At 44.7% G+C, this 24,266-nt stretch overlaps 1 protein-coding gene across 3 annotated transcripts in view; it reads left to right on the forward strand.

The window, feature by feature from the left end:
* The window catches only part of C8H7orf50 (chromosome 8 C7orf50 homolog), a 255,846-nt gene that overhangs the window by 73,472 nt on the left and 158,108 nt on the right, over window positions 1-24,266 (forward strand). The gene's annotated exons all lie outside the window — the stretch shown is intronic.

The following is a 24,266-nucleotide window of genomic DNA, read 5'->3' on the forward strand; positions in this document are numbered from 1 at the left end:
CTCTTCTCCCAGCTCATTCCTTATCTTGTCAGCTCATTCCTTCTCTTCCATGGTCCATTACCTCTCTCTGCTCGCCTACTGACTTATTTAATTCATTATCCCCTCTACTCCCCATATTCTCTGTATTCTTTCCCCCTTCCTTGATTCTCTGTATTCTTTATTTTGTTTAGCCTGTTCATTCCTTCATTCTCCTCATGTGTTTGATCTGTCAGTAGCTTTCCTTTTTATTACCTCTTATCTGTATCTTTTACTTCTTTAGTCGCTGTTCCTCCTTTCATTTCTAAAGTTATTTCATTGTTTCTCTCTTTTTGTTCCTTTCCTTTATCTTCTCTTCTCTTTCCTTCTTGGTCTCTTTCCCCATTTTTTTCTTCTGTTTTGTCTTTTTTTTTCTTCACCTTTGTTTTTTTTCTCGCTTAGGGCTCATTCACACGACCATGATTTTGGAGCGCATTACGCCTGCGATGCATGCACACCCGCGTGACACGCAGTGAATAGAGTCAATGAAAGTGAATGGACTTTTATTGATTTTTTTTACATTAGTGTGTAAACACTGCGTGTAGATACGCATGAGAAAAAGATGGCAGCATGCTGTATTGCGCTGCGTACCATGCAGTTTGAGCCGAGTTTCTTTCTATGGGCATTGTATGCAACACTGTTTATATGCAACACCGCTATGAAAAAGAGCAAGGAATTAAAAAAAAAAAAAAAAAAAAAAAAAAGTTGAGATCCGCAGTCATGCATAGTGCACTAGCTGCCATGCGCGGTCTCTGCCAGCTCACACAGACCGGTAAACTGCTGCGGGGCCGTCCGCAGTGTTTTATGCATAGGGTCGTATGAATGAGCCCTTATTCCTCCGGGCTTCCTTTGCCCTGCTCGCTTTGTCTGGGCTATTTGGGACCCTTTTACACTGGGTGCAGAAGTGTTCAACAGTCTTCCCAGTGATCATCACTCTTCTGCTCTCGCACAAAATCACAGAAAAGGGAAATATAAACAAAAAATATCACAGAAAGCGGCCATATATTTGCCAAACTGCTATATGGAGGAGCCATTGCACAGGTGAAGGTAGTGATGAACAGCCACTCATAAACCTTCCTTATACTGAGGGGGCGCTGCTTAGCACTATTCGTGCACAATAAGAGGGCATATACAGGGTGTCGGGCCACATAGTACATGTAGTGCACCCTGCAGGCTTACAGCCTATTAACGACGCTGTATTTAAATCCAGCAGTCTGACACCCTGTATATGCCCTCTTAGGGTGCAAGAATAGTACTAAGCAGCATCCCCTCAGTAAAAGGAGTGTGTGTGTAAGCGGTTGTTCATCAGTACTTTCACCTGTGCAATGGCTCCTCTATATAGCAGTCTGGTTGTCTGCATGTTGAGGGCTCTGATGTTTCTACCTGCCCTCTTGTATTAGTGACCATATGACCATGTGATTTTGATTGATGTTAGTGTAGGGACTCACAAGGAAATTAGGACCCTTGACCCGGGCTTGTGAGCTTGTGTATTCTGTCCAAAATATTAACCAATACCTCGTATTTACCAGTAATATGCAGTGCAGTGTTGAACGCTGGGGGAGCCCAGGGTGCCAGTGTAGTTTGCCTTTGGGGTGCAGGGCAGCCCGCTGAATTTAAGGCCTCGTGTCCAGGGCCTGCTTTGAAATTCGAAATTCGTGCGGAAACCATGGGCATCCACACTTTAATTTACATATGCGGATTTGTTTTCCGAATTACGCATGCGACCCGCCCGTGGACATGAGATCTAAATATGGCATCATTAATAGGCTGTAAGCCTGCATGGTGCACTACACGTAATATGTGGCCTGACGCCCTCTATATGCCAAGCAGCCGCCCCCTCAGTATAAGGAGGGTGCGTGAGTGGTTGTTCATAAGTACCTTCACCTGTGCAATGGCTCCTCCATATAGCAGTCTGGCTGTCTACATGTTGAGGGGTCTGGTGTTTTTACCTGCCCCCCTATTATTAGTATATCAGTGAGCTAGCTGTGATTTTGTATGCTCTCGCACAGGAGCCATGGACGCTCAGTGAATGCAGGTGGTGCGCACCAGAGATCGCCCAGCCACTTGCATCTATGCATAGTAAACAGGCAGTCATTCTTAGATTAATTAACACGGGCCGGTCATTGTTCAGTTTTTATGTCTGCCTAAACTGAATGATAAGCAAATAAATTAGCATTCGACCAGTCCTTGGCTGCATTTAGGCTGAACGATTATCATTAAGATATTCGCAATCCTGCGATAAGTATGAATAATTAATTCAGTGTAAAATGGCCCTGCAGTTAATAGCATTTAGAGAGATGCTTTACAGCAGCCTCATAGACCATTCACATTATGGATAGGAGGTGATCAATTGATTTTTATGGAAAAGTGTTGTGGCTATGCAGAGGTCATTGAGCAGGGAGGGGGAAGAGGTGATCTGTGATCACTTATTGTGAATGGTGGATCCTGTGTTTATCTATAGGTGTTATCTTTCATGGTAATCCTGCCTGTAATGATAATGAGACAACTGCTGAAAAGTTTTCTCTTCTAAACAGGAAGTGTCTGGTTATTAGACTTAGTATGATAAACCTTGATTTATAAGTCTTTTTTTTTAATAACACATTGTTTGGATCAAGTGTTTCGTCAAAGGACAGTAACCACCTGCCCCCCACATTGGCACCATAGACGAGCAATTAAAGATGACCTTTCTCTCCTCTGTTTCCCTATGGCTCCTTTTCTGGCTTCAGAATGCCATTTCCCCCCATATTGCCGCTGTTGCCATGACTACTGCTAGATTGAGGTGCTACTGGGTGAAGCATGCCAACTCCGAATAAAACTATTCCACATTGACATCATATGCCCCACAGGACAGTTGCATTAAAGAAGTTATTTAGGAAAAGCCAACGCAATCCAGCCGGGATCCAGCGGTGCCGGCACCTCCACTTCTGGCCTGGTTTTGACAAAGGGCTTTATGGTATGGTCCTCTCATTGTCAGTGCTGTAATCGCAGGGGTGTGGCTGACTGGCTCATTTCAGTAACTAAGCCAGCCCTCTTCTTTGTTCTCTGCATCTGTCAGAATCAAAAAGGGGACTGACTTAGTTGTAGAACTATGGCAATCGGCCAATACCCAGCGATGCTGTCTCCAACAACGAGAAGTTGACACCACATTACCTAGTAAATCCTCCACTTGAAAAAGGCCCTTGCATGGGTCGAAACGTTGTGTCTTTTCTGGATGCAATAAAGTGGCATCTTTTGATGCATTTTTAAGAATATTCCACTCCTGGTGCTTCTCCTTTACATGGGTTGGGTGGACCACATTACCTAGTGTTGGAACTAGGTCAGAAGTAGAGGTCCCCGCACTTCTGGGCCAAATATAGGGTGAGTTTTCCCCTCGGCGGATAATCCCTTTAAACTTAACCCTATGTTAAAACCTAATTACACAGAATTCCTCCAGATTCCTATTTCAGAACTCCAGTCCCTGTTTCTGCCACCGTATGGTGTCACCATGAGGCGGTCTTCTCTAGAAATAAGGCATATGTAGAATACAGTCTTAATGTGGTATGTGGAAGAGCATATAACAATTTTTTTCCTTAGAGGGGGCAATAGAGTGACAGAATTTTCTTGGCACCCTATTACAGGGCTAATATGACCATGAGGCTTGAGTCCATAACTGAGTCTCCCAAATAGAAAGCAGTCCATGCTGTACCTCTCTGTCTTTATCCTTCTTTCATTCGTTTTGTCATCTTTCCTTTATCACGGTCTTCAAGTAGAATGTTCTGTTTCGTGTGTTTTTATCTTCTCTCGATGCTTTAGTGTTTGTATGATCTCTTTGTGAGTCTTACTCTCTCGCTCTCTTCCTTGGTCTCTCATTTGATTATCACACAGTGTAGAGCTGAGGAAGTTTTCATTGATTTTGCATTTGCCCTCATTAAAGACCACAATTCAGACTGATTTCTATTTCATATAATGGCGGAAAAGCAGAAGCCGCCTTGTGTTTCATCTGTATGATGTATGTGGTGTAGCGGTTGGACCTGATAATTACCCATTCCCAGCAGTGAATATGTCATTTATCAACATTTCTATTTCATCGTTTAACGAGGAAAGCGTCAAATAGTTTTTATATCTTTATTATTTGAAAATTGACCCTTCATTAATCAGAGAGTCCGCCGTAAAGGCGCAGAGGAAGAATCATGAGTTTTTTTTCCCCCTTGCATTTCGCAATGTCATTTGATGACATCTTAATTATTTTGGAGGCCACAGTAGCTTGTAAGATAATTGAATTTTTTCACAGAGCCATTGTGCTCTTAACATTCCCATAATGCATCTCAGAACATGAAAAGTCATGTGTATGTAGTCTTTATGGAGGCACGTGGAATCAATGTCGCTATGTACTACAGTTCTGTAGGCTGTCGATGTACCTCTGTATGGTGCCTCCAACGCTTCACTTGTCTCTTGGAGAGTACTTCCATAATAAGGCGTCCAATGGAGAGTGGCACGTTTTTTCTTGAATTCCATATTTCCATAAATATACTTATGGAGTATATTGAGAAATCTTGGGTATACAGAGGTACTTTATAGATAGAAACTTTTGAGAAAGAGGCAAGTTATCCAAGGTTGTCAATTACACAGTCAAGTCAGCCTTTAGCAACTATGGGATGCACTGCAGTCAGCATGGCTCCAAATACCTGAGGAAACCTCCCGTTACTTTATTGAGTCACTCCCAGCCAGTTTAACTGCTCTCCGTGCGGCACATGGCGACTACTCTGGATATTAGCTGGTGCCCATAATAATGTGACTCCACTGTGTATATAATCATTAAATGGTTACATGGCTGTGATTAGCAGAGCATACCTGTCTTGAAATGTTATTGTATTTGAATTAAGGACAATGAAAAAGTCTCCTGTAAATGATAGAATAACACCTCCACAGCGCCACCTATTGGAAGGCAGCATTCCCTCAAGCCAAAGTTAGACTCTTTATACAAGTCTTGTATCAATGACTGGGAATTAAAAGCTAAGCCAAACTCCATGTACAGACAGCTGTTTCAGGGTATTTGCCCTTCATCAGTGTACAGTAGGAGTCTGGCTTTGCTAGTGAGAGGCCTGGGATGGGGTCAGAAACGCTATCTTTTCTCCTTAGGGAGGAGAGCACCTAAACAGTGCATTCATGCTCCTTTGGGTAATATGCAAATAAGGAAGATGGAAGAATACCTCCACAGTGCCACCTATTGGAAGGCAGCATTCCTTCAAGCCAAATTTAGACTTTTTATACAAGTGCACATAAGGGAGATGGAATTTACCCAGAGGAGCATGAATGAACTTTTGAGTCAAGGTGCTCTCCTTAAAGTCTTCTGTGACATCTAAAATGCTTATGTGAGCAGAACTCACTACCCAGAACTGAGTTTGCGGACTGGAGCGCTGGAGGCATAACTGAGTATAGGCAGTTTTTTTAAATTAACTGCATTAAAGGGTGCATTATTGAGTGTAGACACCCAAGGGCATTATTGCCAATGGAAGGCTTGTGGAGCAATATTACTGTGAGGGGATCATTAAGAGGCATGATTAATTTTAGAGGCTCACTATTACTGTGCAAGGACAAAAAGGACATGGCGTAGTGCAAATTGGGCTACGCACATCGTAAGAATTTTCCCATTGTTCATGAGTTGGGAGGTATGGCGTCAGGACCCAATGTACAGTAGGCAGTGCTGCCTGAAACCAAAGAGGCCCAAGGAGTGGTGAGTATTGGCAGCTGTTTTCTTTCCATGGGTTCAATCATGGCTTGTAGGCCATCTGGAAATTCATTGGCATGCCGATGGGTCAGTCAAAGTCAATGGCTCCGCTGGAAACCCTCATAAGTACGTCCTTGAAAGCAAACCTTTGCTTTAAAAATATATACAACATATGGCTTGGTTTTTTCCATGAATCCCGTTGTTTACCCAATGCTCCCATACTGAAGATGAATTAGAAGTCAGGAGTGCCACATGATGAAACCAGCTCAGCACGTTAATGAGCTTCCTCGGAGAATCGGAACTGTCAATCGTGATCCCTCCACAAGACAATGCTCTCCAGTAGGTTGGCTGCACAGCAGAGTCTTGAAAATAATTGCATAACAGTGGGGAAATGTTAATTGTGGCTGATTGCCTTTTTGATGCATACATTAAGAGTCACTTAGTGTTTCTTTGTAGCTATAGTCATTGTTAGTAAAATATAACTAGAGGTCAGTGTTTATTGTACTAGGCATTACAATAGTTGAAAAGCTCTTCTTCCCATTATCTTCAGTGTTCACCATCATTTTACTAACTGCCTTCAGATTATTACTGCCACTTCGGACACATTTCCCAAATTGTATGGCAGACTAAGGCCGCTCTCACACTCACCGCTTTTTCCCGCGATTAGTGCGGCGTCCTGATTGTTGCGCTAACCGAAGTACAGCGCTCCCAGTGATTTTAATGGGGCTTTGCAGACCTTCGATGGACGCGGGACTTCTAATGCCGCGATTTTCAAACGTGGTTTGTTTTATTTTTGTGCATTTTCACGTTTTTAAACGCACCTAGTCACTGATCACAATAATGGGGTGCGTTAAAAAGCACTGTCAAAAAATTCGCTATGTGAAACACTGTACTCTCTGGGTTTAAACGGAACGACAAGTGAACGAGCCAAAGATGATTTTTATGCCTGCAGAAACTGAACGACGAACGAGAAATTAACTACTCTTGTTTGTCCTTCCATCGTTGACTCGCGTTTAGACTAAAAAATAATTATCGTTCATTAGAACCATTTTTTGACCGATAAACGTTCCATCTTAAAGCACCCTTAAGGCCATTTTACACTCAACAATTATCGCTAAAACGACCCCACGACTGAATGAACTACCCACATTTTTGAATAAAATTACTCGTGCAGATAATGGCTTTTGATTATCTGCATTTCTTCCACAAGTTGTTTTCTCAGCTGGGCGTGTTTATGTAATGGTTATTTGGCCAGCAAGATTTCATTGTCTCTTCCCACTAGAGTACATAATGAGTACACTGTTTACTCATTATGTATGCAGGGCAAACAAAACCCATCCTGCAGCTGTTCAAAAACCGCTTAACCCCTTTCCGCTCCAGGGCATATGTTTACGTCCTGGCAGTGGGGTACTTCCCCACAACAGGGCGTAAAATTACATCCTGGGGATAGCGCGAGATCACTTATGATCTCGCGCTATCCCGCAGCGGGAGCCGGCTGTCAGTCATAGCTGGCCTCCCGCTGGAACAGCTCCCTTTGTGACGTCACCATGCTCTCACGATATAATCGCAGAGAGCTCGGCTGATTGCCATGGCAACAGGACGCCAGACACTCGCGTCTTGTATTGCCATAGCCTGTGATTGCTGTATAAGCGATAAGGCATGGCAGGGCAGTAGCCCTGCCATGCCTTATCACAGCGATCATCAGGGCTGTACTGTAAGTGCCCCAGAGGGACACAAATTGTGTAAAAAAGAAAAGAAAAATGAATAAAAAAAAAATATAAAAAAAAGTATGCTTTTTCTCATATTAGCATAAAAAAAGGTAAAAGAAAATTAAAACCCCACATATTTAGTATTGTCCCATCAGTAATGACGCGTACAATAAGTTGCACATGCTTTTGACTGTGCACGGAAAAGTGTTAAAAAAAAAAAACGCTAAAAAACTGAGGCACAATGCTATTTTTTAGCATTTTGCCTACTTAAAAATACAGTAAAAGTGATCAAAAAAGCCGTGTGTACCCCAAAATTGTACCAATAAAAACTATAGCTCGTCTCGCAAAAAATAAGCCCTCGTAAGCTCTGTACATAAAAAATAAGAAAAATTACAGGACTTTAAATGTAGCGATTTTGAAAAAAAAAAAAGATTTCCAAGAAAAGGGTTTTTATTGCAGAAAAGTGGAAAAACCTAAAAAAAAGTAAGAATTTTGCTATCGTTGTAATCGTACCGACCCGCAGAAAAAATGGATTGTCTCATTTATGCTGCATGATTAACGCTGCAAAAAAAAAAAAATCTATGGCAGAATTTATGCATTTTCTCTCCCTGCTATCATAAAAAAAATAATAAAAGTTTTACAATACAGTCAAATGTACCCAGAAGTGGCACCGATAAAAACTACAGTTCGCCACGCAAAAAACAAACCCTTATACGGCCGCGTCGACGGAAAAATAAAAAAGTTATGACTTTTGAAAAATGGAGAAGAAAATCACAAAAATCGTTGCGTCCTTAAGCCCAAAATAGGCCATGTCATGAAGGGGTCAAAATTCCATTCAAATGGAACAAATTTTGAGCAATCAAACGATGGTTTTTATGCTGGCTAAAAACCAGTGCTAAACGACAATTGAACGAATAGTGCACGACTTTCTGCATTTACATGTAACGATTATCGCTCACTTTCGGCCGTTTGAACAAATTCTTGCGTGTAAAAGGGCCCTTAGAGTATTTTGCACTATCCAGTGTGCTATACTAGTAAAATAAGAGTTAATCCTCCTTTTGGCGTTCTGTAGCGAATTTGGTACTTTTACATTGGTACATTACATTTAGGTTGCCTATAATATTGGTAGCCCTTTATTTTGTTAGAAGTAAATTAAGAAAGTACTTACCTGTATTTTTGTGGGGCGGATAGCTGTCAGCCAGTCATTTTAAGCAAGGGTAAAGTTTTGAGTGGTTGGGCGTTTTGTTGCGCACGGGCTCTCATATATTGCCTTCAAAATATCTTACAATTATACTGCCTGTAACACAAACATTGTGCAACATGTAAAGCAAAAAACATTTTCTTAAAGCGTATTGATTGCATTTGGCCATATGATCGTGTACAAACATTAAAAGGTAATTTGGCTGATAATTCCCAGGGTGGTATAAACATCTGTGTATAGCGTTCTCATTTCAGCACAAATTACAACTGTGTTTGCCGCAGCTAAATAGCTAAAGTTTTTGTTTTGCTCACCAGATGTCCCCTCAAGATGAAGCCTATATGACTAATGTACAGTAGAACATATATGTTGTGTTATTATGGTGCACTCATGTCTACGGATTCTCATCAACTTTTACTGAATTTTATAAAATATTTAAATGTGTTTTTTTTAGCAATAAATATGAATTAAATAGCTGCTGTTATTTCAACACTGCTTGCATAAATTAATAATACTAGTGAATAATTGATACTTTGTAATACACACCAAATGGACACTTTATTAGAGACACTGGCCCATTCATGATTGGAGCTTCCCTGTATACAAAATAGGCCAGTAACCTCGGAGTGCAGCATAAAGTCGAGTAAGAAAGTTTTCTGTTGATCAGTTTCACTGTGAATTCACATTAAAATGGGAATATATCCAGCTATCTGAGCAACTTCCAACTAGGTATTATCATTGGTGCTACCATAGGCTAGCCGGGGCCAGGATCCCATACACTGCCAACCTTGTGGGGTTTTCTCGTGTAATGGTGTGGAGAATATACTGAAAGTGGTATGATCAGGAAAAACGTCCAGGGAAAGGAGATCATGTGAACATAAGCAACTCAACATGAAGGGGGTCAGAGGAGGATGTCAAGAATCATTCTGATGAACAGGTGGTTGGCGCACAGTCAAGGAAACTGCAACCAAATACAATGCTGGCACTCCCAGTAACTCATTGTTCATTAGCACAGATGGGCTATAATAGACGTTAACCAGTTCGAATACCATTACTTTCTAAGAGAAACAAAAGGCAAGACCCCAGTGAGTAATAGAATGCAAAAATTGGATGACTGAAAAGTGCAAAAACATCATCTGGTCAGAAGGCACCAGATTTTTGTTGCACCAAAAGGTTGAAAGGATGGTCAGAATTTGGTGTAAGAAACATACATCAATGAACCCTTCCTGTCATGTGTCAACAGTGCAGGGAATGCGGAATGTTTCCTTGGTACATCCTGGTTGGTCTGATACTTGTGCATAGACCTCTCGTTAAATTGGTGCAATTCTGCAGGCCAAAGGAAGCCCAACATGCCATTCCATGTATCTTATTAGAGAAAAATGTCTCTTTTTCAACATATGTAAATTTGTAAAGTAACCAGGCAGCAGCTGATGATTTTTTATAAAGATAGAAAAAAACTTTTATTCCTCCATAAAAGTCAGACTGGCGACGTTTCGGTTTCCACTGAAACCTTTCTCAAACCTTTCTGGGCTTGAGAAAGGTTTCAGTGGAAACCGAAACGTCGCCAGTCTGACTTTTATGGAGGAATAAAAGTTTTTTTCTATCTTTATAAAAAATCATCAGCTGCTGCCTGGTTACTTTACAAATTTAGCTGTGTTTGGTTTTTGGATCCGGACCACACCAGGCTCTTGCATGTTTCTCCCCATATCCACAACAGATGATTTTCTGGTGGAATCCGGAGTTTTAGTCTTTCAACTCTGGTGAGTGCTGTGGTTGCATTAACTTCTTTTGGAATTTTTCAACTTATGAACTGTCTGCACCAGTCTTTGACTCTAAACTTAACCCTTTGCAATCCAATGTTGGATTCAGGGTTTCCTAGGGGGCTTTTTCTTTCTGCATTATACAATGGCGCCATCTACTGGCTAGAGCCGTTACTGCGGTATGTGACATGCTGGAGAGGCCCCCCGACAGCAGAGCGGCCAGTATTATACAGTAAGAATACCCTGCCGGACGTCTTCCAACATTGGAGCTGTACAGCCTTCAATCAGAATGTCTTCAGATGTCAGACAGTGGATTGGAAAGAGTTAATGGGACTGTAGTCATTCTGAATTATTCAAATTTCCACACTCCTGTGTGAATTTGGACGACAGTCATCCCATGTAATTGCATGCAGTGACTGAATGAGAGTTGTTCAGTCGATCACTTTTTGCATGCAGAAAACTGAACGACTCGCAGTTCAGTGTAAACAGCAGTCGTTCACTTCTTAATGACTGTCTGCTCACAGTGATTGGAGGCGGGCGGGAGGAGAACACTCCCCGGCTGCCCACTTCCATGCCGGCAGCGCTCCGAGCGATGCTAGTGATACTCACTCCTGTGTAACAGCACACGATCGAGCATCACAACAGTTCGTTCTGTCTAAATGGGGCATTACTGCAAAATCTGATATGGAATTCACTGAGGGATCAGATTGGCATTTAAGTCTTTGTCTTGAAGCGGGCATGGGATGTGAGTGTGACTGCAAGGGGTGGATTAGCTTCCACTCCCTCAGTCCTGCACTCATCGCAAAATGAAGTATAGCTCACACCCCAAAATACACTTTGCCACAACTCACCCTATTTTGTAAGGCAGGTCAAATTCCTAAGTTTTAGTAGCTAACTGGGGTATGCGCACTCACTACGCTCATCAGGGACTAAAGGTTCTTTTAGAGCAGAAAGGACTGGACTTACAAAATTTTTAAAGCTTTAACCCTTTCTGATCCAATTTGTATCCTGATTTTCCTAGGTGGCCTAATCTTTTTTTTGCTATTATAGAACGGCGCTATCTGCTGGCTAAAGCCAGTACTGCTTGAGGTGACACATTGGATAGGCTCCGACAGCAGAGAGGCTGGCAATATACAGTAAGAGAACCCCGACGGATGTCTTCCAACATCGGAGCTGTACAGCCTTAAATCATAATGTCTTCAGATGTCAGACAGTGGATTGGAAAGGGTTAATACGAAAAAGTGAAATGCTTATGATTTATACATTCCTAAAGTGTGAAGCTCTGACTTGCTATTTTAATATTCTGATCACTGTGAATTTTCTTCTTTGACGCCACCTCTTATAACTCTTATCGCCATCTGACACTGGATATGTCAGTCACTACTATGATGATGACTGGACAAGTCTGACTTGATGTCTACAATAGGACCTGACTGACACTGTAGATTGATTAATTACATTTACATCTTTGGGTGATTTACACTTCTCATTTATTGCCGGACAAGATCCGTTTTAATTGAATCTTACAGACGTCAGCATTTCTAATCCCACCCTCATAAATGCAAGCCTCATTGAATTAGTCCCCGAATTGACACGATTACAATAGAGGCCTCTTCAGGTAAGTATTGTCCAGTGTCAAGGGAAATGAGATATTAATGCCTGACCTTCAGATAGAAGCCCATTTAGACAGAAATTGTTATATATTAAGTGAAAGATAACAAAACGAGACTTTTGGGTGTAAGACCTCATCTACATGGCAGTTTTCTGTGTATGGACTGGACTGGAGTGCACAATGGGCGTGATATGAACCATTAGATGTCACTATGTGGTGTCCCATAAGGCAGTTGCATTGGCTAACCAACATGTTGAACAATTAATTCATGAGATTGTCAATTATCAACCTAAAGTCTCTATAAGTCAGTGTTGTCGTCTTCATTTAAAGAGATTTTCCAGAACTTTAAGGGGTTTTCCCACAACCTAAAATTGCTCCACAAGCACTCTGTACTTCCTGGTTGCTGCTGTGACTTCTGTAGCCAATCACTGCTTATAAAAGGTCACTACTGTAGCCATTGATTGGCTGCTGCAGTCACAGGATCTGCTCAGCTGCAACCATGAATTACAGAGTGGTTGAGGAGCAATTTTAGGGAGTGGATAAACCCCTCTAAATATTGATCACCCCAGGATGGGCCTCCATTTTTAAACTGTGGTAGTACAGTTTCAGATTAAGTGAAGACCATGACCCCTTAAGTCGTCATTTCACTTGACACAAATCTAGTATGCGTCCCCTGTTAATATTTTTATCGATAGCTGCATTGATTGATATACATTAAGGAAATGGGAAAGGTCATGTGACAGCTCAGTCGCCATTCACTACTTCTATGGTATCAGATGAGGAGCTGAAGGGCAGAATCGGGGGCTGGTGGATGACTGTAGGTATTGTCCAACATCAGCGCAGTCTTTACGTACAAGAGGTGGGGGACCTGCAGAGACAATGGGGTGGCTGCCCCTCACTGAGCTATTGACTGCCACATCTAACACGGAGGGAACTGCAAAAACCCCACAGTGACAAATGTAGAGAATGACCTCTGGACACTGCAGATACAGGACTCTAGGAGGCTGGATGAATCATTGTGGCCTCTAGTACTGTAACATCACCTCCCAGGTAATGGCTCTGCCTCCAAGATCCAGTACTGTACTGACTTCTAGATGTGTGTCTTTTCAAAGAAAGAGCCCTTTCAATCAAGGGGACATAATTTTCATTTGTTCAATCAGGGGGACATGATCTTCACTTCTAGAGCCTCCCAGCAAACAGCAGAATAAAAACATCTGTTCATGTGCAGACACAGCGATTCATGCATACAGATAGCTGAGCCTACTATTACAACCTACCCCATTCAAGAGAAGCCAAAATACACAAAATTAGGATGGCGCTCCTGAAGTAATGGCCAAATTAGTTTATACAATTATTCCGTGGTGTGCCTCAGCACCTCAAACACGTAGTGATAGATGACACTTACCCGGTGTATAGCAGAGACCTTTGTGGAAAGATCCCCACTAACACCCCAAATCCAGATAAGCCTATAAATTAATCCTCCGGAGGTCCCGTTGAATCCTGCTGGGCTAGACAGCAGGAGAGCCATGCGAATCCTTCGTCTCCCCAACCTGAGAGCCGCTATAAAAGAGTCTATACAAAAAAATAGGTTTCGCGCTCCTTGGAACATGCACACTCCGGTCCGTGATTAATATCCCAAACTTGTTTATTGCCTGTACATGGTTACATAGTAATCAGTTGATGGAAACAATAGGGGTGAGGGTCCTGCTCCAACGAGCTTACATACTACAAGTAATGGGGTGATACAAAAGGTAAAGGGCTGGAGGTGTGCACAGTATGGCGAGGTAGAGAGTGAGGGATGCTATACACACAGACAATGGTCAGACATTTGGCCGTGTGACAGCAGAATCGGTATGACTGCAGGAGCGGTTTATGACGGCTAGCAGGCATTGTGGTCAATAGATCAGGGAGCAATATTATCAGGCGGAGTACAGAGGGGTTTGTTTAGGGAATGCGGTATGCCTCCTTGAAGAGGTGTGTTTTTAGAGCACGCCTGAAGTTCTGTGAGTCCTGAAGTGCTCGGGTAGCCTTTGGTGCGTTCCAGAGGACCTGTGCTGCTCTGGAGAAGTCTTGGAGGCGGGAATGAGAAGTTCGAATTAAAGGGGCACTCAATCTGGTTTCATTAGCAGAGCGGAGAGCCGGGGCTGGGTGATGGATTGAGATGAGGGAGGCAATATAGGGGGCGCTGCGCTGTAGAGGGCTTTGTGGATGAAGGTAGCGAGTATAAATTGAATTCTGTATTTAACGGGAAGCCAGTGTAGTGACCGGCACAGGGCAGAGGCATTGGAGTAGCAGCTGGACAGGAAGATGAGCCTGGCTGCCGCATTCAGGATGGATCGGAGAGGGTAGAGTCTGGTGCAGGGGAGGCCGATCAGCAACGAGTTGCAATTATCGAGCCGGGAGTGGATGAGGGCAACAGTAAGCGTTTTTAGCGTGTCCACAGTGAGAAAAGAGCGGATTCTTGCGATGTTCTGGAGGTGCAGCTGACATGTTCAGGCCAGAGATTGGATGTAGGGGGTAAATGATAGATCAGAGTCTAATATGACCCCAAGGCAGCGGGCATGTTGTCTAGGAGTTATGGTGGCGCCATACACTGAGATTGAGATGTCAGGAGGAGGTCGGTTAGTGGAGGGTGGCAATACCAGTAAGTCAGTTTTAGAGAGGTTTAGTTTTAGGTAGAGAGAGGACATGGTGTTAGAGACAGCGGACAGACAGTCAGTGATGTTTTGGAGGAAAGATGCAGAGATGCCACGGGGAGAGGTGTATAACTGGGTGTCGTCAGTGTAGAGGTGGTATTGGAGGCCAAATCTCCTGATGATTTGTCCAATAGGGGCTGTGTAGATAGAGAAAAGGACGAGGCTAGGGAGGGAGCCTTGGGGGACCCCAACAGCAAGGGGAAGAGGAGGGGAGGTAGAGCCAGTAAAGTAGACGCTGAAAGAGCCGGCAGATAGGCAGGAGAAGAACCAAGAGAGAGCAGTGTCCTTTAGGCCGATGGAACGAAGCATACTGAGGAGGAGTTTGTGGTCAACAGTGTCAAATGCTGCGGAAAGGTCGAGGAGGATCAGTAGGGAGTAATCGCCCCTCGATTTGGCTGTCAGTAGGTCATTGGATACTCTTGTAAGTGCAGTTTCTGTCGAGCGTTGAGGTCGGAAGCCAGACTGTAGGGGGTCGAGGAGAGAGTTCTCTGATAGATAGCTTACAAGGTGGGCGTAAACCAGGCGTTCTAGTAGTTTGGAGATGAAGAGGAGGTTTGAGATGGGTCGGTAGTTGGCAGCATCAGTCGTGTCCAGAGCCGGCTTCTTTAGCAGTGGAGATATGATGGCGTGTTTGAATGAAGAGGGAAAGATGCCAGAGGTCAGAGAGAGGTTGAATATAGTGGTGAGATGGGAGATGACCACTGGAGAGAAGGAACGGAGGAGGTGTGAGGGGAGGGGGTCGCTAGCGCAGGTGGTGGGGCAGGAGCTAGATGCAGTGCTGACAAGACTAGGGTCAGGGCTAGTCTGGGATTGGGAAGTTATTTCCTGACGTATGTCATCAAATTTTTTTTTTTTTAAGTAAGCAGCCAACTCCACAGCACTGAAATTCGTCACAGGGGGCTGCGGTTTAGGGCTGAGAAGGGAGTGAAAAGTATCAAAGAGCCGTTTAGGGTTGTGCGATAGTGAGGAGATGAGAGAGGTGAAGTGGACTTGTTTGGCGTGGTGGAGGGCGTGGTTGTATGTTCTGAGCATGAATATGTAGTGGAGGAAGTCTGCGGATGTTTGCGACTTCCTCCACAGCCTTTCAGCACTTCAAGAGCACTGCCGGATAAAGCGTGTTTGAGGCGTGAGCCAGGGTTGCCGCATTCTACATCGAATGGCTCGGGTCATGGGGGGCGCCGCTTTATCCAGGGCATGTTTGAGAGCGGTGTTGTAGTGAGCTGCAGCCAGGTTGGTGCAGGAGAGGAGAGAGATAGGGGACAGAGAGGACTGTAGGGATTCAGCAAAGTCCTTTAGTAAATTTAGATGGAGAACCCCTAATGTTCTGAATGAATTGCCTCGGCTGTGTCGGAGGAGTTGTGTTCAGAACCATCCATGGTTTTTGGTTCTGACACCATGCTTCTCAGGCTTCTTCAGTCTGAAAACAGGCGTTAATAGCAGTAAGATTCCTCCAGAGAGTAATTAGCTCGGCACTAATAGAGAATCAAATCAGCAGCATTAAATCTAACAATAACATTCATTTCTGGTAACTTGGTTCATGTTAGAAAAATGTGTCTCGGCCTCATTTAGAGTGGCTAACATTGATTAATATCAATAGTAGTCTGGTTCCCATTACCAGCACATGGAGACGCTGCAAATCATGGCGTGCAGATGGAGCGAGCATGCACCATCTGGAGAACGATCTTCTATGGAGCCTTCAGTAATTTGATAGATCGGGAGTAAATGGGGAAGCTAATATTCTTATGTCATGAAAGAAGCCCATATTGCGCTTGTCTGCATCCCCCTTCCCCCATGTGCTCGGCATTCATCTGTACGAAGTCAGCCTCGCTGGGCAGATGCTATACTGCACGCATAGATAGCATTTTCATTGTGATCAGTGCCAATTATTTAAAAGCACCTTCCCTGTGAATAGAAGTCCTCGAGATGCCCTGTCATTAAGGGTGCATTTACACGGAGGCAAGTTGCAAAGCTGTGAATTTTATGCAAATGCAATGCGTCTTGTCAGAAGAACACATCGCATCGCTGCACTTACGATTTTTCAAGCACGTGAAAATTGCTCATTTTTTTGGGGGGGTGCTCCTATAGAGAAGAATGAGCAATCGTTAAAGGGGTGCTGTCATTAGAAAACCTGACAGGTAACGATTGTTGGCTGACACACTCCCATATTTGGACAGTTTGGGTTTGTTCACTGATCTGATCACATAACTGCTGCATGTTTTTTTCAAAGCTTTCTATACATCAGGGGTGTTAAAACTCGTTTTCGCTGGGGGCCACATCGGCATTATGGTTACCTTTTAAAACTGCTGTTCTTAATTGTAAGACTGTATCTTAACGGATACGTTGAGAACGTGTGAAGGGGGGGAAGGCATATGGACCACAGCGTATGGTTCTTGCCCAGAAAAATTAGGGCACAAGTTCCCCAACACTGGCATCTGACTCTAAGCTGCCAGCTAGTCATTAGAAAACAAAAATTCTATACTTACCTATTCCTCCCCTGTCAGTCTTCTTACCGCAGCTTCTCTCCTCCGATCTTCTCCTGCCTCTTGCAGTCCCCTGGGTCACCTCACCTTCAGCCAGCCGATTCTTCTTCTTCCAGTGACGAATCGTCTATTAGCTGCAGTCTCTTTCCTTCAGGTAAGTGTTGGTTTTATCACTAGTGACATAGCTTTCACAGCCTAGCAGGGAGTGCCGAGCTATTGCCGAGACTGCGCATGTGCGCTGTCTCTCTGCAATAGTTTATGAACTCTCACGGCGAGGCAACGCGCATGCGCAGTCTTGGCAATAGATTGGCATTCCTTCCTAGGCAGTGAACGTTACATCACTAGCGAGAAGAATGCAGAGAATGGATGCTCCATACACAGAAGAGGAGGATCCGGCCGGCTGGAGGTGAGGTGACCCCGGGGACAGCGAGGAGAAGATGCAGTAAGAAGACTGCCTGGGGAGGAATAGGTAAGTATTGACTTTTTTTTTTTAATTGACAGAACCTAATAGCTGCGGAGCAACGCAACGGATTTCCGCCGCGTGATACTCGGCAGAAATCCGCCTTTGGGAATTAGACCTTAGGCCGCCTGCAGACGGCCGGGTCGGATCCGGCTGCGAGAATTCTCGCAGCGGGACCCGACCCGAGCATCTGCAGAGAGCAGCGCGGGCACTCGCCTCTCCCACGGCCCCGGCTCTTTTATGTGCCAGCTGCCGGGCAGCCGGCGCAGAGCGGGGCCGGCGGCCAGTGAGTGACGTTTCTGTGCGGGGCTCTGCGAGCCCCGCACAGAATTCAAGCATGCTGCGATTTGTTTGCTGTGCAAGATCTCGTGCGCCCGTCTGCATTGGATTGCATTTGTTAACGCAATCCTATGGCAGCTTCCAGGGGTGGAAATCCCGCCGCGGAATTTCCGCCCGTCTGCAGGCGGCCTTAATCAGACATTGCATGTAGTAATAAACAATATGACCAGTAGGGCTGAGGACCTATTAGTTCTGCTGAACTTGCTATTTGAGGTTCTCCTACACAGAAGTAAAGTGCATTTGCTCTTCTAATAAAGAGGAATAGGGGACAATGGTAAAACATTTAATTGTGGCCTCCATGCAGGAGCTACATTAACCACTGAAGAATTTATGGGTTGCAAAACCATTTGTGCCACAATGCTGTTATGTTATTGCAGACGTTTCTCTGCCTCATAAATCCATTTTCTGGTTCCAGATTCTTGGAGTGTTACTGTGTAATCATAGTGTCTAGAAGGATGTTCCTCGTTGTAGATAATAATTATTTGTTGTTCTGAAACCACAACTTCCATACATTGCGCACTTCTGGCTCATCGCTGTCTCCTGTTCCTATTCTATGTCTTCCTCTGTCACTTGGCTTCTCTTGTGACATTTTATTGGGAAGGCTTCTTGATTACATGTTCCTGTGTCGTACTTTGTTTGTATCCTGCTTCCTCCTCCTTTTGAGCAGATTGGCGCCTATTAATGGTGCCAGAATTTATCTGCAGATTGTGTAACAGATTACGTAATGATCAAGTGTGCCTGGTACTGAACAGTAATACACAGTATGCCAAATTCTCTTTCTCTAGCTGAGCCTTAAAGAGCTTAAAATTAAAATCAATCTGTCTATCCACAGTGAAAACTCTTATCACCCAACATTGCATTGAAAAGTTATTTGCCCAGTAAGCATAATACAGTATATGGTGGAACTGAAAAAGGATCTGTCTGTTCGGCCTCGGAACCGCCTCATCGGTCTCAGATCCGCCTTGTTGGTGTCAGATCCGCCTTTTACTGCAATTGATAGGTTTTTCTAGTTGGGTAAAGTTTGATCCTCTTGCTCACTCTGGTGTTTCGGGCTAGTTAGACCCTCAGCCTGCCAGGTAACGATTGTTGGCTGACGCACTCCCACATTTGGACAGTTTGGGTTTGTTCACAGATCTAATCAAATAACTGCTGCTTGTTTTTCCCAAAACTTCCTATTACATCAGGGATGTCAAAACTCCTTTTCACTAGGGGCCACATCGGCATTATGGTTACCTTTTAAAGGGCTGTTCTTAATTGTAAGACTATCTTAACGGATATGTTGAGAATGGTTGGAGGGGAGAGCGATACTGTTGTACCTTGTTGACACCGGAATCTAGGGGTGTGACAGTATTTAGCAGGAGGGAACGCCCCTGTCACACCCCTAGCTTCCCATTGGGTAGTAGTGCGACAGGGAGGTCACTGCTCCCGTGCAGCCTGCGGCCGCTGCTAAGCCCAGGTCCGCTGTCACATAGCTCACCACTGCCGCTGCTGAAGCTAGAGCCACTGTCACTGAGCTCCGTGCTGCTCTCCTGGGCGGACTGGCACCTTCACTCCCGTCCCCCCGTTGGGTGGGCGGGGACCACTGTAAATGTTCTCCAGGCTCCTCTCCACGCCGCACTGCCAATATGGACTCCCGTTACCCTGGCGCATGCTGAAGCCAGGAGCGCTGTCACTGGGGTCCTCACAATAGTCTCAACTTAGGTACTGGTCCCCCTGCGGCAGGGACCTCTGTGAGTATGTTTCACGCTCCTCTCCCCGCCGCACAGCTAATAATGTAAGCCTAACACTTAAACTAACCCTAACCCTCCATATAAGGCAAACCTCTGTACCAGGCAGCCAATCACTAACTTCTGGGCGTACACTGGGCAGGTACAGCCCAGCACTAGGTCTCCACCCATACTTGTGATGGAGACAAGATACACCAGTATCGGGGAGAGCATACAGACCACAGCAAGGTTTCAGTTCAGAAAAATTAGGGAACAAGTTCCCCAACACAGGCATCTGACTCTAAACTGCCAGCTAGTCAGAGAAAAGGAAAAATGATGGGAGTTGTAAGAACCTGATGACAGGTTCCCAAAAGGTTCCTTAGGGCAGAGCCCTTACTGGGCTAAGCAGCAATATAACACAACCTCCTCTCTGATCCATGCAACAGGCGCACAGAATACGGACAGGCAGACTGAAACAGGCTGTCCTCTGCATTATGGTAGCGAGGACCAGCCCGGATATACAAGCCACCTCATGGTCTGAGTCCCAGCAATCAGTGGTGTACTGCAGGATAGGCTCAGCGGGAGAAGTAGTAACAGCCACAGCGCTGGCGGTCCTGGTACAGGGCAGGCGGCAAACGAGTCCACTATGCATCGGAGGGTCTTCCCAGCACAGCTCAGGACCCTCTAATCTAGAAGAGGCTCTTCTGTGTCCGGACCTTGCAGGCCACATAGAATTATGTGCTGGGCCGGATTTGACCTGTGGGTCTTGACGCATGTGCTATCACCTACCTTTTCTTCCTTGTGTGATAGACAAGGATTATCCAGAATTGCCAGTGTTTTATAAAGAACTTGTCTCCTTAGAACAGCACTGTGAACGAAGTTATCGTACTGTTCCAGGAGGTGACGGGGAGTCACGGGATGACATTTTTCGGTCCCCGGTTTCCGTCCGCTATGATTGTACTGGGCACAATGATATCACTCTTCTCTGAGTGACATGCACACACTCTTTCAAAGAAGTCTATGGGAGACTTCTCTGTCACCTCACTTAGTTTATGGTGCTGTTCTGAGGTGACAGGTTCCCTTTAAGGATATGTTCATATCTACCATCAGTGCGGATTTCGACTCAACATCAGCTGTGGATCCGCAACTGATTTCAGCCTGCCACTTCCCTTACATCGCAGTCAGTAGCCCTCACATCGCTCACCCGGCTACTGCTACTAAGCACCATGGCTAACCAGTGAGGTGATGTGGAAGTGGGTAGATCACCTGACTGGTGGCCGCAGCGCTTAGTAGAGGTTACTGGGTGAGGGCGCCTCTGTGCAATGCAGCGATGGGCTACTGATTGCGAGTTGAGAGGAGCGGCAGGCCGAAATAAGCTGCGGATTTTGAGTCTACGTTTGATGCGGAATTCTATGTATTTTGTAGCTGAATTTCCTGTTGCAAAAATCCACAGTTTTTCCACTGCATGTGAACGTACCCTAAAGGTGGTGTATGAGCTGAGCTGTAAAACCTGACACAGCCGTGGTACATATCAGGGGGCCTGTTACGAGGGGGTGCTGATAAGTCTTTGGCTTTACCCAGAAAGAAACGCGATAGGAAGATAAAAACTTTACATTTATTCCACATACTCTCCACTGATGTCAACACACTTCTTACATCGGTATTCCAAGTTCTGTAAGCCTTGCAAAAAGAAGGATTTCGGTTGTGTCTTAAACCAGTCATTCGTAGTAGCCATGGCATCAGAAATGGTGTGAAATTTAGTACCCATGAGGTGTTTCTTCAGGTTTGGAAACAGATGATAGTCGGAGGGAGCTAGATCTGGTGAATAAGGTGGGTGGTCAACCAGCTGGAAGCCTAGCTCCACCAGTTTTGCCGTGGCCGCTCGTGCAGTGTGAGCGGAGGCGTTGTCTTGCAGACATAAGATTCCTTTAGACAGCTTGCCGCGCCTTTTGGCCTTTAGAGCTGCCTCCAAGTTCAATGTAATACCTTGCATTTATGGTGGAACCATTTTGAAGGTAGTCCACTAGCAGCACGCCCTCCTTATCCCAGAGCACAGACACCATCACCTTAGTGGCTGATTTTTGCACCCTGAACTTCTTTGGGCGAGGAGAACCCCTGTGCCTCCACTCTCTGACTGCTTCTTGTTTTCAAGGTCATCCAAATAAATCCAGGTCTCATCCATAGTGACCAGTCGATCCAGGAAATTCTTATCAGTCCAGAAACGCTGACAAATGGACCGGGAAGTTTTCACTTCATGCTTTTTTGATCTGTTGTCAAACATTTGGGGACCCACATGCAGATAGCTCCTTCATGTTCAAATGTTCATGGATAATGACACAAACACGTTCACCAGAAATCCCCATGATGTCTGCTATTCCTGCTGCTGAAATTAGCCGATTCTCCAGTATAAGATTGTGCACAGCATCGACGATCTCCGAAACAACAACCTCTCTCGGTCGTCCAGGACGTTCCTCATCATTGGTGCTGAAGTGGCGTATTTTAAATTTGGTAACCCAGTTCTTAACTGTAGAATATGAAGGGCATTGATCTAGGCACGCGGGAAAACAAAATAGCGGAGTCTAAGGCGATATTCACAGCAAAGAGCAGAGGAGTGATAAACTTTCTGCAAGGAAAGTCCGCGAAGGATATTCATAGTGATATGTCGCAGACATTGGGAGATCAATGCCCTTCATATTCTACAGTTAAGTACATTGTTTGGCAAAGCTTTATGGCTCTTACATAGTAGTCATCCTGCTGTTCAGTTTTCTGTAAGCTATAGAGCAGAGTGGTTCTTCATGCCTGGCTACCTATCTGCTGGTAATGGGGACTATACACCCCTGTTCTTGAAGCAGTAGTGGTCTCACTGGTTGCAGCCCTATTGGTTAGACTTTTATGGATGTAGAAATACCTTAAAAGCCATTAGTTTGAAAACTAATTTCACCTGGGAAGGCGCTACAGAGACACTGAACACTTATGCTGGGTTCCCACGATTCAATTTCACAGCAGAAATCTCTTGGTTTTGCCACAGCGAAAAAAAACATGATTTCCGCGAGATAAGCTCAGCGAAAAACCCACAGCCCTTAGCCACGGGTTTTGGAGTGACTTCACCGCATGCTTTTCCGTCGTGGCCGTGCCGCATCGCCAGCTTTGCCGCAACGGATTGTCCGCCCCATGTAGACAAGACTTTTGACAAGTCTCGTCCACATAGCTGGCTAATCCTGGGATTAGCGGCCGCAGGAGGACTAGTTGCAGCGAAATTCCGCGGCAAATCCGCTCCTTCACACTGGCGATCACCGCAAGAAAATTACATCTTTGTTCCCATGATTTTTCAGTGTCAGCGATGCTTTTTCCTGAGGATGATCTTGCATCGTATCGCTGCCGCACAAGATAAAATCGTGCAATTTTTTTTGGAACTAAAGTCAATAGGACTCTCTATTGTAAAAAACACATCGCACAAAAATTGCAAGTTTGTGTATTGCAATGCGATAAAAAGGAGGCTCCATAGGGTAACATGGGCAATTTTAAAAATGCAAAACGTAGTAAGATAGGACATGCTGCACATCCCATTTCCAGGAAGAGATGGCTCTGATTGTCTCTTGAGCGCTGCTCAGCGAATCAATGCAGTGCTGATGAACTAATGAGATGGCTGTGATTGGTTCATCGAATACTGTATTGATTGGCTGAGCAGCGGTCCAAGAACCAATCACAGCCATCGCATTGTGGAGACAGGATTTATGAATTGGTCAATCAATGCCACGGCTCAGCCAATTCATTAATCCCACCTCCACAATGCGATGGTTGTGATTGGTTCATCGAGCGCTGCATTGATTGGCTGAGCAGCGGTCAAAGAACCAATCACAGCAATCGCATTGGTTCAGTGAGTGCTGCATTGATTGGCTGAACATCGCTTGACAACCAATCAGAGCCATCGCTTCCTGGAGGTGGGACATATGAATCCCGTAGCCAGAAAGTGATTTTCTGTGGGTGGTTGTGGACTGCAGGAAGTGCGCTGGAGCTCAGGAGAGCAGTGGGAGGGATCTGGACTGAGCCTGCTAGGTAAGTATAATAAGACCTATCGCCTCTTTTGGGGCAAAAATTAATATAAGGCAGGGTCTTATTTTCAGGGAAACACGGTAGTAACCCTCCACCCACAAGAAGAAGAGTCCTGTTTCTTTTGGGTACCCCATTGTATGTAAACTGTTGGTGCTCTGTGTATTTCTACTTTTGTAGCAGGTTGCAGCGGTTCTCTAAGTTCTAAACTCCGTTTTCTTTCTCACACCAGAGAATGTGCCGGCTTTATGTTCATTACCTGATGTCATATAACATAATGGTGGCTTTAAATAATATATCACGTAACCTAATAGATTGTATACATTTCCGTTCTTTCATCTTGCAGCTTCTTCCTGGTGGCTATAGCCATTTCTTCATTATGTAATTACTGGAATTTTTCTTTAGATCATCTCTATTTTAAGAAGTGAAGGCTACAGATGTCATTAAAGGAATATTGCAGTTCCTCCTGGCACCAAGACTCTAAGAATCACTCCCTCAGCAGGAGCCTTGGCAGATATCTCTATAATAGGTCCA

This window comes from Eleutherodactylus coqui, chromosome 8 (assembly GCF_035609145.1).
Source record: "Eleutherodactylus coqui strain aEleCoq1 chromosome 8, aEleCoq1.hap1, whole genome shotgun sequence".
NCBI lineage: Eukaryota > Metazoa > Chordata > Amphibia > Anura > Eleutherodactylidae > Eleutherodactylus > Eleutherodactylus coqui.